This window comes from Mustela nigripes, chromosome X (genome assembly GCF_022355385.1).
Source record: "Mustela nigripes isolate SB6536 chromosome X, MUSNIG.SB6536, whole genome shotgun sequence".
NCBI lineage: Eukaryota > Metazoa > Chordata > Mammalia > Carnivora > Mustelidae > Mustela > Mustela nigripes.
This window is the reverse complement of record NC_081575.1, coordinates 94,730,958-94,739,593: the sequence shown is the minus strand read 5'-3', so window position 1 is coordinate 94,739,593 and position 8,636 is coordinate 94,730,958.

Sequence of the window (8,636 nt, the reverse complement as noted above, 5' to 3'; positions counted from 1 at the left end):
AAATTTGTTCTATAGAGTCAAGAGTCTATTTGTTGCACTCTCTCTCTGTTTTTACCCCTTTTGCTCATTTCTTTCTTAAATTCCACATATGAGTGAAATCATATGGTTTTGTCATTCTCTGACTGATTTATTTTGCTTAGCATTATACTCTCTTGTTCCATCCATGTCATTGCAAATAGCTAGATTTCATTCTTTTTATGGCTGAGTAGTATCCCATTGTATATATACACCACTTCTTCTTTATCCATTCATCTATTCATGGACACTTGGGCTGTTTCCATAGTTTGGCTAGTGTAGATAATACTGCTATAAACCTCAGGGTGCATGTATTCATTTGAATTAGTATTTTGTATTCTTTGGGTAAATACCTAGTAGTGGAATTGCTAGATCACAGTTCTATTTTTAACTTCTGAGGAAACTCCTTATTGTTTCCGAGAGTGGCTGCCCCAATCTGCATTCCCACCAACAGTGCAAGAGGGTTCCCTTTTTTCTCACCGGCACCTCTGGTTTCTTGTGTTATTGATTTTAGCTATTCTGACAGGTGTGAGGTAATAACTCATTGTAGTTTTGATTTGCATTTCCCTTATGGTAAATGATGAGCATCTTTTCATGTGTCAGTTGTCAATCTGGATATCTTAGGGAAAATGTTCATGTCTTCTGCCCTTTTTATAACTGGATTATTCATTTTTTGGGTATTGAGTTTGGTAAGTTCTTGATATATTGTAGATACAAATCCTTTATCAGATACGTCATTTGTAAATCCTTTTAATTTTAATTTTAATCCTTTTAATTTACTTTTAATTTTGTTGACTGTTTCCTTCGCTATGCAGATTTTTTTTATTTTGATAATGTCCCAGAAGTTTAGTTTTGCTTTTGTTTCCCTTGCCTCAGAAGACATATCTAGAAAGAAGTTACTATGGTCAATTCAAAGAAGTTACTTCTTGTGTTGTCCTCCAGGATTTTGATGGTTTCGGGTCTCACATTTAGGTTTTTGATCCATTTTTAATTTATTATTGTGTATTCTGTAAGAAAGTGGTCCAGTTTCGTTCTTCTGCAGGTTGCTGTCCAGTTTTCCCAACACCATTTGTTGAAGAGACTATTTTTCCAATTAGATATTCTTTCATGCTTTGTCAAAGATTAATTGACCATACAGTTGTGGGTTCATTTATGAATTTTCTATTCTGTTCTGTTGATCTGTGTGTCTATTTTTGTGCCAGTACCATACGCTTTTCATCACTACAGCCTTGTAATATATCTTGGAGTCCAGAATTGTGATGCCTCCAGCTTTGCTTTTCTTTTTCAAGGTTGTTTTGGCTATTTGGGTGTTCTGTAATTCCATACAAATTTTAGGATTGTTTTTTTCTAGCTCTGTGTAAAATGATGTTGGTATTTTGATAGGGATTGCATTAAAAGTGTAGATTGCATTAAATATGCAGATTGCTTTGGGTAATATAAACACTTTAAGAATATTTGTTCTTCTAATCCATGAGCATGGAATGTCTTTCTGTTTCTTTGTGTGTCACCTTCAATTACTTGTATCAGTGTTTTATAAGATTTGGAATATAGATCTTTTATATCTTTGCTTAGGTTTATTCCTAGGTATCTTATTGCTTTTGGTGCAGTTGTAAATGGGGTTGATTGCTTAATTTCTCTTTCTGCTGCTTCACTATTGGTATATAGAAATGCAACAGATTTTTGTATATTGATGTATCTTGTGACTTTACTGAATTCATTTATCAGTTACAGTTCTTCGGTGGAGTCCTTCAGGTTTTCTATATAGTGTATCATGTCGTCTGCAAATAGTGAAAGTCTGACTTCTTCCTTGCTGATTTAGATATGTTTTATTTCTTTTTGTTTCCTGATTGCTGTGGCTAGGACTTCCAGTAAGAGTGGTAAGAGTGGACATGCATGACCTTTCACATCCAGTTTAATTTGCTCCTCTTCCTTTAGCTTTTTAAGGTCAAAACTTATGCCAGTGACTTTAAACCTATCTTCTATCCTGATATATGTATGTGATATTTATTTTAAGTACTACTATAGCTATATTTTGCAATTATTATTAATGTCTATTTTTCCTCCAAGTTAGGCATCATATTTTCCTAGTTCTGAATATGTATAATAATCATGATTATATATTTCCATTATATATGAAAAATATTGATTCATATGTTTGAATATCTTTTTTTTCTTAAAGTATTGAATACCATTTAGTAGATATTTAAGTTATTTGTAGATCAGATCGATCATCCTGAAGCTTGTTATTAATTTTTATCAGGGAAATCCTGGGTAGCCTTTAATTCAGGGCTAGATGAGTGCAACTTTTTTGGGATTTTTGGTATCCTTGCTGGATGACATATGTTTTCAACAAGGTCTCTTCACTGTGGCTATTCAAAAGTCAATAATTTCCTAGTCTTTCCTAGTCCTCTGGAATCTGTGGTAGTTTTTAGCTCACAGCTTCTTGGTAATGGTTCTTTTCCTAATAGCCTTCTTTGACTGGCTTTGTGTATTTTCACTCTGTGCATATGTCACTTAGTATTCCATTACCTCTTCATAGAGACCACCACGCAGCTTTCCAGAGCTCCTTCTCTGAATGGTTTCTTTTTTTGTTGGTATCCAGGCCCTCAAGTTAGAGTTATGCCAATAGCACCAAATAATGATCTCTTTCTACTCTGCTCAAATAGTACATCTTTCTTTGTTTGGGATCCATTTCCTTGGGTAACAGTCCATCATCTCCTATCTGGAAGCTGGAGGAATGGCAGATATCATTATGTTGTTTCTCTTCTCTCAGGGATCACAGTATTACATTGTCTCTTGTCAAACATCTACAAAAGTTATTTGATATGTTTTGTTCATTTGGAGGGTTACTACAAAGCCATTTTCTCCTTCGTAGACAAAGCAAAACTTACTAAGTATATTTTTGCTTGTTTTCTATGTTCCTTAACGAATCATTTCAGGACCTTAAAAAGATATTTAGGTGATTCGGCTACACCAGTTAAAGATGATGATTTGCAGTCTCTTCTATATTTTAAGATTTTTTGAAAGTAACTTTTATCATTTACTTCATGTATAAATTTTATAAGCATATGTTTACAAACTTAGAATACTTATTAATAACTAAACGTGTAATTACACATTGATTCTTTCTCTTTTCAGTCTGATTAGCATTTACTTTCCCCAGAGTTTTATTTTCAGTCTTCCACCACAAACACTTTTCACCTGCCTTTCTTCCTTAGCACTTTTCATTATATAACTTCTTGCTGAATTTACCTGTTCATCTGGTTAATTGTTTGTCTTTTCCACTTGTATGTAACACCCAGAAGATATTTATCTGTTTTGTTACTGCTAAAAGCCCTATGCTTGTAACAGAGCCAGCAAATAATACATTTGAATGAGTGAATGAATAAATGAAATTATGCCACCTGCTCCTCCATACAGTACTATCTCGGTTTTTCACATTAACCAACATGAACAATAAGTTACTTTAAAATGAGCCTGCAAAATCACCTGAAGATGAGGAACTGCCACCAGTTTCCAGTCAAGACTGAAACCCAGATCTTCTATTTAATTCAGATGACAAAGCTTCATAGAAATTAAGGTAATAGCCTGTCTCCCTAAGGACTAAGAAGAATACAGAATGTATCCAATCATGTTAATTCATGGATCTTTTGATAAAACAAAACCTTATCTTAGCACATGCTGTCATCCAAAGAAAATGCTCTTAAACAGATTTCTCTGAAGACCAAACTTTTTTGCCTTAAGCTTTCTCTAAATTAAAAGCCCAGCATACCCAAACACTTAGCCTTAACTTTAACCTCGCACTCTAAACTGAAGAGTTTAGGAAGCAATTTTCTGTCTAAGTCCCTTAAAAGAGTATTATCTATAATGACACCAGTTGGTTGCTTCCATTATTTTCTTTCACCAGGTTGGAAGAAATGTAGTGCTACTTACTATGTGCTACCCACATAAACATATAGAAAAGTAGATACTATATATTAGGGTGAGCTTGTAAAACAGCTTTAATAACATTTTTATTAATAGCAAACATATTGTTATCTAATATTAAGTGAATTGTGGGATTTCTCTTTGGAACCACTTTTGACAATCTTATTAACATCCCAATTAGGATTATAGCTCACTGGTAAACAGAGAAAAATGCCCTCCCAAAATTCATCTATTTATTCATATACTATTCATTTATTATCCATCTATTTGTGGTATGTTTTCAAATTTAAGACCCTCTCCTAAAATAACAAAATAATAATATAGTGTGTTATTCTTTATTTGTGGCCTGACAAACACTGAATTATTTACTCATTCTAGTGTCCTTTCATGCACTCAACAGATTTAAATAAATGAAGAAACTACATACAAGTATTAGTACTACTATTAAAGTAGTGTTGTCCTGGGTGTTATACATACCTAATGAATCATTGAACACTACATCAAAAACTCATGATGTACCATGTGCTGGCTAACTGCACACAATTTAAAAAAATAAAATAAAGTAGTGTTTTATTTTAGCACACAATTCAAGCCACTTGAGATTAAATTCTTAAGTCTGGTAATTATAATTTTCCAATTTACAAATGAGATAAATATCCTACTAAACATTTTGAATTATAAAATAATCACATAATCAGTTGTAGTAGTGGACAGGGGATAATAGACATAAGAGACCCTGTTAAGCTGCAAAGGAAATTACATAGCTAAATGAATCCTCATCAAATCCTGAGTCAGAGTTTTCACCATAAACATTGCTATCACCTACTAGATTTATTTTAGGCAGTACTCAAGGAATTAAGAATCTTTCATATGATCACTGTCACTACTTTTCTTTATATAAGTATAGGCCATAAATCAGTTAATAACAATGAAGTCATGGAGCCAAACAATGGGGAAACTGTGAGGTAGAAAAAACATTAAACATTAAGCAGCAAAAAGTAAATTCTTCATCTCAATGTTCTCCCCTTTATACTGAAATCTCAGTTCTCAATATTCTAAATAGCCATGTGAAATTCAAACTCTAATTAATTGTGTATATAAAAGTCAATAAGAGAAATTATAGTTAAATCCTACCACTAAGTCTGCTTTAAGTGAAAACAGATCACTAATGATAAAATATGAATGAATATACAAGATTACAATACAATGAGAATATGATAAATTTCTGTACAGCAAAGAAAAATTATACTGATCATATATAGTTGCCCAAAATAATAATCAACAGAACACATGAGAGCTTGTTGCTTGTCACCATTTTTACAGATTATATGTTTGAGTCAATAGATAATTTGCAGTTTATGAAAATCTAGATTGAAATTATAAATCAAAAGATATCATTCTTTGGTTTGGATAACTCATTTACAAATTCCACAATATTTTCCACCTATGCTTGTCATATTGACATCTCAAAATTTCTAAAAATGAAGTCACTATTTTACTCTAACATGCATTTCTCTGCTAAATTTAAAAAATACCGATCCATGCCTTTACCATATGTTTAATACAAATGAGACATACAGCACTGTCAGAGAAACAAGTTGGAGGCCAACAGCAGTAAGCCAGTAAATTAAGTCTCATAGGTAAGAAAAATATAAAGTTCCAACATGGCTATGGGAAATTAGAAATAAGACTATTAGGGATCATAAATCCAGGAATATTATAGCAAGCAATTATTCAGACAAGCAAGGGAGGAAAGCAGTATACACGAATATCAGGAACCAGCAATGCCTATGGTATATTTTTACAGACTTAAATCTAGTGCAGTTTTCTAAATGTCCTTCCTCTGGGAAAAAGGACAACACCCCTTCATCTAAATAATCACTGATTTCTGTCAATTCTGCTTCATAAAGTCTTTTTTTTTTGATTTATTTATTTATTTATTTGACAGGGAGAGAGAGAGAGAGATAGATCACAAGTAGGCAGAGAGGCAGGCAGAGAAAGGGGGGGGGAAGCAGGCTCCCTGCTGAGCAGAGAGCCCGATGGAGGGCTCAATCCCAGGACCCTGAGATCATGACCTGAGCCAAAGGCAGAGGCTTAACCCAATAAGCCACCCAGGCGCACCCATAAATTCTTTTTAATCCATTCCCTTCCCTCCACTCCTACTTCTAGAATCATATCTCATCCCCCTTTGAAGGTTAATTCAAAAGTCTTTTAACAGGGTTCTGTTCTTTCGATGTTTTCCCATTCTAGAGTATCCCACATAGATCTGACAAATTTAAACTCTATGGGTAGTCCCCTTCCCACAAACTTGCAGTGGCTTCCCCCAAATTACAGAATAAAGACCATATGCCTTACTTAGCTTGCAAGTATGTTTTTTTAAAATACTTACTTGCTTAATGAATTAACTATGCTTAATTTGAGTATAGTTGACACACAATCTTACATTAGTTTCAGGTGCACAACTTATTTGACAAGTTTATACACTGTGCTAGGCTCACAAGTGTAACTACCATCTGTCCCATTACATCATTATTACATTATCATTGTATTCCTTATGCTCTCCTTTTTATTCCTGTGACTTATTCATTTCATAACTGGAGGCCTGTATTCCCCTCTCCCTTTCACTCACTTTGCCCATCCCCATCCCCTCCTCTCTGGCAACCATCAATTAGTTCTCTGCATTTACATTGATAAATAGTTCTCTGTATTTATATTCTGATTCTACTTTTTGTTTATTAATCTTTATATTCTATTTATGAATGGAATCATATGATAGGTCTTTCTTTGACTTATTTCACTTAGAATAATACCCTCTAGATTCATCAATGTCTCAAATGGCATGATCTTATCCTTTTTTATGGCTAAGTAATGTTCTATAGTGTGTGTATGTGTGATGTATGGGTGTGTATACACACACATTTCCCTTATCCATTCATCTATTAATGAAAACTTGGATTTATTCCATGTCTTGGCTATTGTGAATAATGCAATAAACATAGGGATGCATATATATTTTTGAGATAGTGTTTTTGTTTTCCCTGGGTAAATATCAAATAGAATTATTGGATCTCATGGCATTTCTATTTATAGTTTTTTGAAGAAACACCAATTTCCACAGTGGCTGCACCTGTTTGCATTACCACAGACAATACACCAGGGCTCCTTTTCCCCACATCTTCACCAACACTTGTTGCTTCTTGTCTTTTTTATTGTAGCCATTCTGAAAGGTGTGAGGTGGTATCACATTGTGGGGTATTATTTTAAGTTTTTATTTAAATTCCAGTTAGTTAACATACAAGGTTATATTAGTTTTGGATGTACAACTTACTGATTCAACACTTCCCCACATCACCTAGAGATCATCAAATGCACTCCTTAATCCCCATTACCTAATTAACCCAACCCCCAACCTACCTCCCATCTGGTAGCCATCAGTTTCTTCTCTCTAATTAAGAGTCTGTTTCTTGGAGTTAAGAAGATGGCGGGGGAGTAGGAGGAGATGCCTTTTCAGCTGGTACCCCAAAGTGAGCTGATTACTTACCAAAGAACTCCATTCACCCATGAAATCAGCCTGAGCTCAGAATTATACATGTCTCGATCTCTACAGGGGCAGAAGACCCCAGTGGGCAGGAAAGTTGAGTCCTTTAACAAAGATATAAAGATACATCCAGGAAGAATCAAAACAACCTTCCTCGCACACACTGAGAATTTATAAGAACTCTCCCATCTTCTTCCACCAGTGTTTCTGTGTTTTTGTGTTTGTCCTGATAGCATATACATTTTACACTTGGGGTTCTTTTTGACGAGGTTCTTTCTTTATTAGCATATATTTTTTTTTCCTCTTGTCATATACCTGTATCAGTCTTTTTATCTCTTTTTGTTTGTCTACTTCATAAATCTTACCTTGGGGCCCATCTGGGCTGAACCTTCTTTTTCATCTTCCCTTTCTTTCCTCTCTCTCTCTCTCTCTCTCTTTTTATTCTTTTCTTTTTTTCTTTTTCTTTTTCTTTTCTTTTGTCTCTCGTTTGGGTGGGGAATCCTGATTGCTCAGAAGTGTTCCAGGGTGCACCTTAACTGCACCACAGTTGATACATCCAGCTACATCTGTTCGGTCATCTCCCACAAAAATGACTAGGAGGAGGAATTCCCAACAGAAGAAAAATACAGAGAATGGACCTTCTGCAATAGAGCTAACAGCTATCAACATAGACAATATGTCGGAAAGAGAATTCAGGCTAACAATTATCCAGGCAATAGCTAGGTTGGAGAAAGCCATGGATGACCAAATGGAATTGATTACGGCCGAACTGAAAGAGACCAGACAGGATGTTCAGAATGTTAGGGCGGAGCTTAAAGCTACCAGAGAGGAGGTTCACAATGCTCTCAATGAGTTCCAATCTAATCTAAACTCTCTCAAAGCTAAGGTAACTGAGACAGAAGATAGGATTAGTGATCTGGAAGACAAACAGATAGAGAGAAAGGATCAGGAGGAAGCCTGGAACAAACAGCTTAGAAACCACGAAAACAGAATAAGGGAAATAAACAATGCCATGAAGTGTTCCAATGTCAGAATTATTGGAATCCCTGAAGGGGAGGAGAAAGAAAGAAGTCTAGAAGATATAGTGGAACAAGTCCTTCATGAAAATTTTCCCAATCTCATGAATGGAACCAGCGTTCATGTACTAGAGGCTGAA